This window comes from Colossoma macropomum, unplaced genomic scaffold (assembly GCF_904425465.1).
Source record: "Colossoma macropomum unplaced genomic scaffold, Colossoma_macropomum, whole genome shotgun sequence".
In the NCBI taxonomy this organism is placed as follows: domain Eukaryota; kingdom Metazoa; phylum Chordata; class Actinopteri; order Characiformes; family Serrasalmidae; genus Colossoma; species Colossoma macropomum.
Window position 1 is genome coordinate 30,245,953 of NW_023494800.1, and position 9,316 is coordinate 30,255,268.

Here is a 9,316-nt window from a genome sequence, read left to right on the forward strand (position 1 = left end):
TTCAAAATCTTGATCTCTTTCTTCATTTGAGTTAAAGATGAAACCCTGTTTCTTCAATTGAATTAAAAACAGAAGCCTCTTTTTTCATTTGAGTTAAAGACAAAATCCTCTTTCCTCATTTGAGCTTAAGATGAAACCTGTTTCTTCATTTGAGTTAAAGACAAAATCCTCTTTCTTATTCATCTGCGTTAAAGACAAAACCCTCTTCATTTGGATTAAAAACAGAAGCCTCTTTCCTCATTTGAGTTAAAGATGAAACCTGTTTCTTCATTTGAGTTAAAGACAAAATCCTCTTTCTTCACCTGAGTTAAAGACAAAACCCTGTTTCTTCATTTAAATTAAAGATGAAACATTCCTTTTTCATTTGAGTTGAACACCAAACCATCTTTTCTCATTTGAGCTTAAGATGAAACCCTGTTTCTTCATTCGAGTTAGACTACACCCTTTTTATTCATCTGAGTTAAAGATGAAATCCTCTTTCTTCATTTGAGCTAAAAATAAAACCCTCTTTCTTCATTTGAGTTAAAGATGAAACCCTCTTTCTTCATTTGAGCTAAATATAAAACCCTCTTTCTTCATTTGAGTTAAAGATGAAACCCTCTTTCTTCATTTGAGTTAAAGATGAAACCCTCTTTCTTCATTTGAGCTAAATATAAAACCCTCTTTCTTCATTTGAGTTAAAGATGAAACCCTCTTTCTTCATTTGAGCTAAATATAAAACCCTCTTTCTTCATTTGAGTTAAAGATGAAACCCTCTTTCTTCATTTGAGCTAAATATAAAAACCCTCTTTCTTCATTTGAGTTAAAGATGAAACCCTCTTTCTTCATTTGAGTTAAAGATGAAATCCTCTTTCTTCATTTGAGCTAAAAATAAAACCATCTTTCCTCATTTGAGCTTAAGATGAAACCCTGTTTCTTCATTTGAGTTAAAGACAAAATCCTCTTTCTTATTCATCTGCGTTAAAGACAAAACCCTCTTCATTTGAATTAAAAACAGAAGCCTCTTTCCTCATTTGAGTTAAAGATGAAACCCTCTTTCTTCATTTGAGTTAAAGATGAAACCCTCTTTCTTCATTTGAGCTAAATATAAAACCCTCTTTCTTCATTTGAGCTAAAAATAAAACCCTCTTTCTTCATTTGAGTTAAAGATGAAACCCTCTTTCTTCATTTGAGTTAAAGATGAAACCCTCTTTCTTCATTTGAGCTAAATATAAAACCCTCTTTCTTCATCTGAGTTAAAGATGAAACCCTCTTTCTTCATTTGAGTTAAAGATGAAATCCTCTTTCTTCATTTGAGCTAAAAATAAAACCCTCTTTCTTCATTTGAGTTAAAGACGAAACCCTCTTTCTTCATTTGAGTTAAAGACGAAACCCTCTTTCTTCATTTGAGTTAAAGATGAAACCCTCTTTCTTCATTTGAATTAAAGACAAAACCTGTTTCTTCATTTGAGTTAAAGACGAAACCCTCTTTCCTCATTTGAGTTAAAGACAAAACCCTGAAAGTGAGTCTCCTGAAAAGAATAGAAGCTGTAGTAAAGGAAAATAGTGACACAAAACACTAAAACAGCTGATATCATATTTAGTTGTCAAGGCTGTGGTGTCATTTTCTGCCTCATCTGTGTTTTCTGCTCTTTTCCTGATGAAACGTTTAGCTTGTACTTTTTACTGGAAACTGCATCTGCAGCAAAATTAGTTTTATATTATTGAAAACAGTGATTCCAAACTTTGGAGCGGTGTATAGGAGTGTAGTGCATGTGTACGTACATGAATCCAAAGCGTGAAGTAGTCCAGATCAGCCTATAAGAATATTTTTAGCAGGAAAACCATGTCAGCTCCACGGTGGATTAACTTAGCGCCAATTACTAAAGTGAAGAGAAGTCAATCTGCTGGCCTAGAAATCTTTTCCAACAGCCTTTGGCTTTTAGGAATGTTTTAGTGCAACATTAGAGTGACTGAATGTTTCATACAACACGAGACATTCGGCCCAGTTTTTCCTCCCATTATATACAGAGCAGCTTCAGCAGCAGCCGCTGTCCATGATGCTGAAACTGACCATCATCACAGCCCCATTAACCCTCTTCAGTTATTTGGCTTTGCAAGCTGTGGAGGGTAATGTGACTCTCCCTTTGTTCAGTTCCATCTAACCTCTTAAAAATATGGTTCTTCAAGGGTTCTTTATTGTTCTATTTAGAACTATGAGTTCTATATAAAACCATTTGCATGCTGTATTGGTTTTTGCATGGTAAAAAAATGGTTCTTCAGATTGACGGATCCTTTTTGGCGCTATAAAGAACCATTTTCCAAAAGGTTCTGGGTATAACCCACTCAACATATTCTCCATCAATCTGAAGAACCATTTCTCCATTAAGCATGAGCTGGGTCTTTATAAGACTCATGGTTCTAAACAGAACTATTCCTTTTACTAAAGAACCCTTGAAGAACCATCTTTTTCAAGCATGCATATAAAACCATTTTGTGCTTAAACGAATAAACTTAAATTCTTCGCGGGGTGAAATGGTTCCATATAGCACAAAACGTTATGATGTTAAGCTTGTAAAAGTAGAAGAACCCTTTTTGTTGTTATATAGAACCATTTTCAAAAAGGTTCTATATAAAATCACTTACATCCATCAATCTGAAAAACAAGTTCACCATGCAAAGAACCATTTAAGCATGAAATGGTTCTAAATAGAACTCATGGTTCTAAATAGAACAAATCTCCTCACTAAAGAACCCTTAAAGAACCATCCTTTTTAAGAATGTAGATATTCTGCTTATAAGAACTTTCTTACAGTGCTCGTTGCTTTGATCCATGAAATTAAAAAAATAGATTCATTCCTGTGAAGTACACTCTTAGGTTCTTCAAGGACTCTTAAGGAAAGAGAATGGTTCTGTTTAGAACCATGAGTTCTATATAGAACCATTTCATACTTCCTTGCATGGTGCAATAGCTCTTTAGATTGATGGAGAATGTGTTCTATCTTGTGTGAATCTTGTAACAATAGCAGAACCATTTGGTGCTATGCAGAGCCATATACAACATATTCTCAATTAATTAAGAATCGATTAAGAATCAATTAAGCATGAAAATGGTTCTATTTAGAACTCATGGTTCTAAATAGAACCAAACTAAAGACATCTCGTGTGTGGCTGACCCCAACGTCATCGCTGTGAAAGGCGAGTCACTGATACAAATGGGTTGTTTGTGTCGCTGCACTGAGTTTCTCTGAGCAGCACTACAGCAGAAAGCTTGCATGTCAGAAAAGCTTGCATGCAAAAACTGCACACTGTGGCCTTTATCAGATAAGCAGTGACCTTCTTTTTGTCTTACAGCCACTCTCCACATCGTCTGCAGTAGCCTTCAGTGGGCATGGGTGACATGTAGTGCTGGATTTTGGGGGGAAGTGAAGGGGTGTCATCATAAAATATGACAAAAACATCCCCCTTTTCCATCGCCTTAGGATTAACATGATGTTGCATAATGATCTCTATTATTGACATTATAATTCTATCCATATGTAAGATTTAAACCCCAAGTTTCCCACAGTGTCTGTGTTTATATGCAAAGATTTTCTCCAATGTGAAAGAATACATTATATTGTATTATATTATTATTATATTCTAGATTAAGACTGAGGTGTTCATATCTCACTCTACTCAAGAATCTGATGAAAATCTCACTACAAGTAATCTAAACCAAAATTACGCGCATGCATGAAGCACCCCTTAATGTAGACGTTACCATGACAACCAGCATCAGGTGAGTCCAGTCAGAGTGAGATGAGCAGCAGTGAGCAGTGCTTGTGTTTTTAACTGCTTTAAAATGATGTCAGACTCAGGAAAACGTCCTTCACATGTCCTTATTAAAGAGGGCCGAGAGGAAGACGTCGTGTTCTGAGACACATAAGCTGGACGTCCGTCCCACCGCCGTCTTTTAAAGATCAGAGCAGAAACTTCGTCTCCTCTGCAGACCAGTTTCTGCTCCACCATGTTGAATGGTATAAACTCTCACTATGACATGACGAACATGATCAGAATGGACTTAAACTTTCCGATAGGGAATGTAATCAGATACAGGCGTTTACATGGATATTATTCTTCTATTTAATGGATCATTTACAGGATTACCCACCTCGATCAGTCGGATAGAAACTGTATTCCGAATGGCCTCAATCGGACTAGACTATTCTGATTGAGGTGTTTACATGGATGTATTCTATTCTGATTGAGCTACTAGTTGGATTATTAACAGATTATCAGGCTATAATATATATATATATATATATATATATACACTACCCATCCTAGTCATATTCTTCTGTAGGCAAAATTAGAAAAAACAAATGAATATTTAATAATGTTTATTTATTTAATTTTGAGCAAAGAAGAAAATCTCTCAACTCACTGCACATTATCAATAATCGATAATGAATACATCCTAAAAAAAAGTACACACTCAGCGCCCCCTGATGGCTCAAGGCTATAAGCATCTGCTTTTCAGCGAACAGAAAGAAGCTACCATGACTGACAGTGTGACAGAAAACGGTTAGGCTACCATTCACGTTTGTACTTAGCTGTATCTAGAACTTCCAGAAGGACTGGAGTGATCCTAACCAATGGGAGAGCTCGTTGACACTATCTACCTAGATTTATAGAGAAAACATTTTATATGGACTGTTTAAAGATTTAAACCCAGTCAAAACTTAACAATGAATTAAGAGTATTACTACAATTCTTGTAGAGGCTAAATACAATAAGCACTCACACATTTTCTAAGCCGCTTATCCTCCTGGGGTGCTGGAGCCTATCCCAGAGCTCACCGGCCGGAAAGCAGGAAACACCCTGGACAGGCCGCCAGTCCATCACAGTGCAGAAGCAACACAGACATACACACTCACACTTAGGGCCTGGCTGCATGTCTTTGGACTGTGGGAGGAAACCCACACAGACACGGAGAGAACATGCAACCTCCACTTAGAAAGGACCCTGGTTACCCGGCCGGAGAATCGAACCCAGACCCTTCTCGCTATTATATCTACTATCACTGCTACTGTGACACATCTATTAAAGAAAATGTATTCTCCATTTTCCAGGCCTTCTGTGCAGACCCCTGCGGCCCTTCTTCAGGTATTGTGATTATCTCTATTGCAGACCTTGCTGAGTGTGTGTGTGTGTGTACAGTGTTGCTCTTCACTGCGTCCTGTAGTTAGTCCTGTTCTGTGGGAACACTGACAGACCACAGTGGACACATAATTTGTGTGTGTGTGGTTGCATGCTTTGTGTGATGTGGAGGGAGCACTGGTGGTCATGTGAGTGGGTCCATAAAGAGAAGCACATTAGATCGGTCACCTCAGGCTGCTTTATTTCCACTGACCGCTGTACAATTACAGAGAGAGAGAGAGAGAGAGAGTGGGAGAGAGGGAGTGAGAGTGTTGGGGGTGGGTTACATGTGTGCACACCATGCTCTATTTCTCACGGAATATGAATGTGCAGGAATGCCAGCTGTTCATGTTACGTATTCTCGCTTTCTCGCTCTCTTGCTCTTTATTTGTATTCCTTCTCTCTGTTCTGTCTCTCTATTGATTTTTCTCTTGCTCTTTCTTTCCAATCTCTCACTTTTCTCTCGGTCTCTCTGTTTTCCTCTCTCTCTCTCTCTCACACACACTTTTTTCTCTGTCTCTCTCTCTTTCTCTCTTTTTCCCTCTCTCACTCTCTTTTTTCTCTGTCTCTATCTTTTTTCTGTCCCTCTCTCTTTCTCTCTTTTTCTCTCTCTCACTCTCTTTCCCTCTATCCTTTCTCTTTTTCTGCTTTCACACTTTCCTCTCTGTCTCTCTCTCTTTTCTCTCACTCCCTTTCTCCCTCTCTCTCTCTCTCTCTCTCTCTCTCTCTCTCTCTCTCTCTGTAGTTAATTGTTGGCGAGAGTTAATAGTGGGAGGTTTTCGCAATGGGCCACTTTAACTGTGGACCATCTGCTACACATAAGAAAAGGACAGTCCTGATAGATGAATAATAATAATAATAATAATAATAATAATAATAATAATAATAATAATATATTCAGAGAACACCTTTCATACAAGTGCCTTAAAGGACTATATGTGTATATATATATATATATATATATATATATATATATATATATATATATATATATATATAGATAGATAGATAGATATATATAGATAGATAGATAGATAGATAGATGTGGACTGGTCAGTCCATCGTTCAGCTTCTTTGTTTGATGTGTCCGTCTCCTTTTCTCAGTGAGGTTCTTCTTGACAGCTACACATCCTTTCAGACCCACAGCGCTGAGTCGTCTTCTCACAGTGGAAGGATGGAGAGAAACACCTGTGGATGTTTTCAGATCTGAAGCAGCTTGATTTTCTCCTCTCTCTCAGAGATGAAAGCTTTAAGTGCTGTTTATCTGATGGGGGCAGTTTTGGTGTTGACCAGGTCTTCCAGGTGGTTGTTAGGAGGCACATTTCCTCTGTAGCTTTTAATCAGTTTTTGAAAACTCCTGTTGTTTTTCTGCTTTGACTGTCTCCGTCCTTATGCAAGCAGTTATTTTATATCTAATCTCTTCAGATGTATCTCCTGAAAATGTACTAATTTGTATTTAATGGCTGTTTGGACTGGAAATTCAATAAATGAAGAGTGGATCTTTGACTTTTAGACAGTACTGAATATGATATCTCTTTCTATCATATCTACTCTCTCTCTCTCCCTCTCTCTCTGTCGCCTTCCCCCTCCCCCTTCCCTCTCTCTCTTTGCACTTAGACTGGAACTAATGACCCCACCAGACAGTGTGGAGGGAGAGAGGCTTTTACGCCATTCTCCACACACACACACACACACATACACACACACACACACACACACACACACACACACACACTCACACACATCTCTAACGCTTTTCCTCGCACAGTCTGAGGAAAATGGACAGAAAGTCAGAAAGGATGCACAGCACTGAAAGCTGGTAACATCACACCCCCTCACACACACTCACGCTCACACTCACACTCACAAAGCCATTACATTAACTACACTCCAGCAGCTTCACACACACACACACACACACACACACATACACACACACACACACACAGGTCCAGGACGCTGCTCTTTCCTTGACAGGAAGACTCACAAATAAACATTAAAAGCAATACTTTAGTAGTTTGGCAAAAAACTCGACTTTTTATACAGTTTCAGGGCTGCCAACTGTCTGATCCCACCTTCTCACACCACACTTCACATTTCTCATGCATTTCTCCTCGAAAGAGCCTCCCAGCTGAACCTGAACAGTCATTAAGTTTCCTACATCTGCTACCACTGCAGCTTTCACTGCTTAAAAAAACACTCTGTGCTTCCTAATGGGCGTCTTCCTTTTTAGAAGAAACAGAAGTGTGTAAGCTCTGGGTAAAACACTTTCCACTATTGCCTTACAGAAAGTTACTAACCTCAGAAATACAGGCGTTTGCATCATTTCAGCCACTACAGAAAGATTAGTCACTTTATCTTTGTCTTTGTTACCAAGATTGAAATTGGAGGATGAGTCCAGAACTGTTAGAGAACCAAACACAGAACAATGTGGGAGTCCAAACTAAATAAAGGATATAAATGCTTCGTGGAAAAACTGCTTCACAGCTATCAGAGCACAGTAACGTCCGCTAAGTTAACATCTACAGAGTGATAGATCAATGGAGGTGAACATAACTACAAACAAAACACCAGATTGTCCATGTTAGCAGGAGAAGCCAAAACAGCTTGCTAAGAATAAACTAAAAGATAAGGTGGCAAAAAGCTAAACACACGCACATTCCAGCAGGGGGCGCGGCGTGTCGTCAGAGTCCTTAGCGCCACTGTAGACTTTTTCTTATTTGCATTTTTAAGCACTCAACTATTTTCCTGATACGTTTAATCTGCAACAAGAAACTGTCAAACACTAAAAAGTTGCGAGGCTGAAGTAGCTTCCTGTTCGAATTTTCCCGTTCCACCTTAAATAGTGCAGCTGTTACATACTCATGCTCAGGCACCATTTATGTAGGAACCACCGACTCCAGTGATTGAACATCTACTCTCCGCCTAGCGCTCGCTCTCTCAGTCGCTGATCGTTTTTGAGGGAGAAAATGAAAACTGTTCCTCTGAAAGCGGCTGCAGCAGCAACTTTAAGCACGAACTGCCTTCAGTGTGTCTGCATTTCAATGTTAGACAGCAGCACAGAAATGCAGACACACAGGTTCTTTTACTCCGTATCACAAAGTTTGGTCCTTTATTAATCGCACAAACTCATTTTCCTCTGATCATTGTCAGCTGACAAACCACTGAAACTTAGATGAGGCTGTTTTTTGCTTCAAACTTTAATACTTGTCATCGTTGCTGCTGTAATTGCTTTCGCTGAGGCAGCGTAATCCTGCAACGAACAGAACAAATATGGAAATGTGAGAGGTGGTACCTGCTTGCAGTGCTTTGTTCCAACCTGCATCCCTTTCCTACCCAACACTAATGCATGTGATCCAGACCATCCCCAGACTTCTGAAGAAGTCAGTCAGAGCAGGCGTATCTAGAGCAGGTGTGGCAGATTGTGGTTGGATCCAGACTCTGCAGGAAGGTAGAGCTCCAAAGGCAGGTTGCCCCAGCCTTACGTAAGTCCAAACGTAGGCTAGTTGTAATGTAAGTGTTTATTAAGCTCAGGTTTATGCATTACTAAATCAGAACAGTGTGCACCATGGTCTAAATGGTTCTTTGCATGGTGAAATGGTTCTTCAGATTGATGGAGAATATGTTGTATATGGTCCGATATAGAACCAAAAAGGGGTGACAAAAACTCACTCACCAATCATGGTCACCCCTGCTGTTGGCATGAGGACAACCAAGATGATGGAGCAGCAAATTTTTCCACAAACACTAAAAGGATTGGAATTTCCAAAAGCAGCTCAAACTGAGCTACAAACGTCGAGTTAAATGTGGAAGAACTCAACGATTCAGCATCTGAGTGAAGTAATGAAGCTCTTCACGCCACTTTCGCTTTTCCAAAATGGACAGTAGCCCAGTGTCACTCCCTGCTGGAAAAACCCATAGAAACAATTAAGTGTTTCTGTTGGTTCCAGATGTGTTTTGTCTTTTTTAATGGGATGATATCACAGTGTAAAGGATCCCAGTGGTTTAACAGGTGACCAATGGCTGACTCTAAATGCATTTGATAGTTTCCCAGAATCTAAAGGTGTTATACAGGAGGTCTCGACTGGTGGTCTCTTTTGGAAACCATTTAGGCTGATTCTCTTAAGGAAGCAACACCATTAGGGGTTGTCCTAAC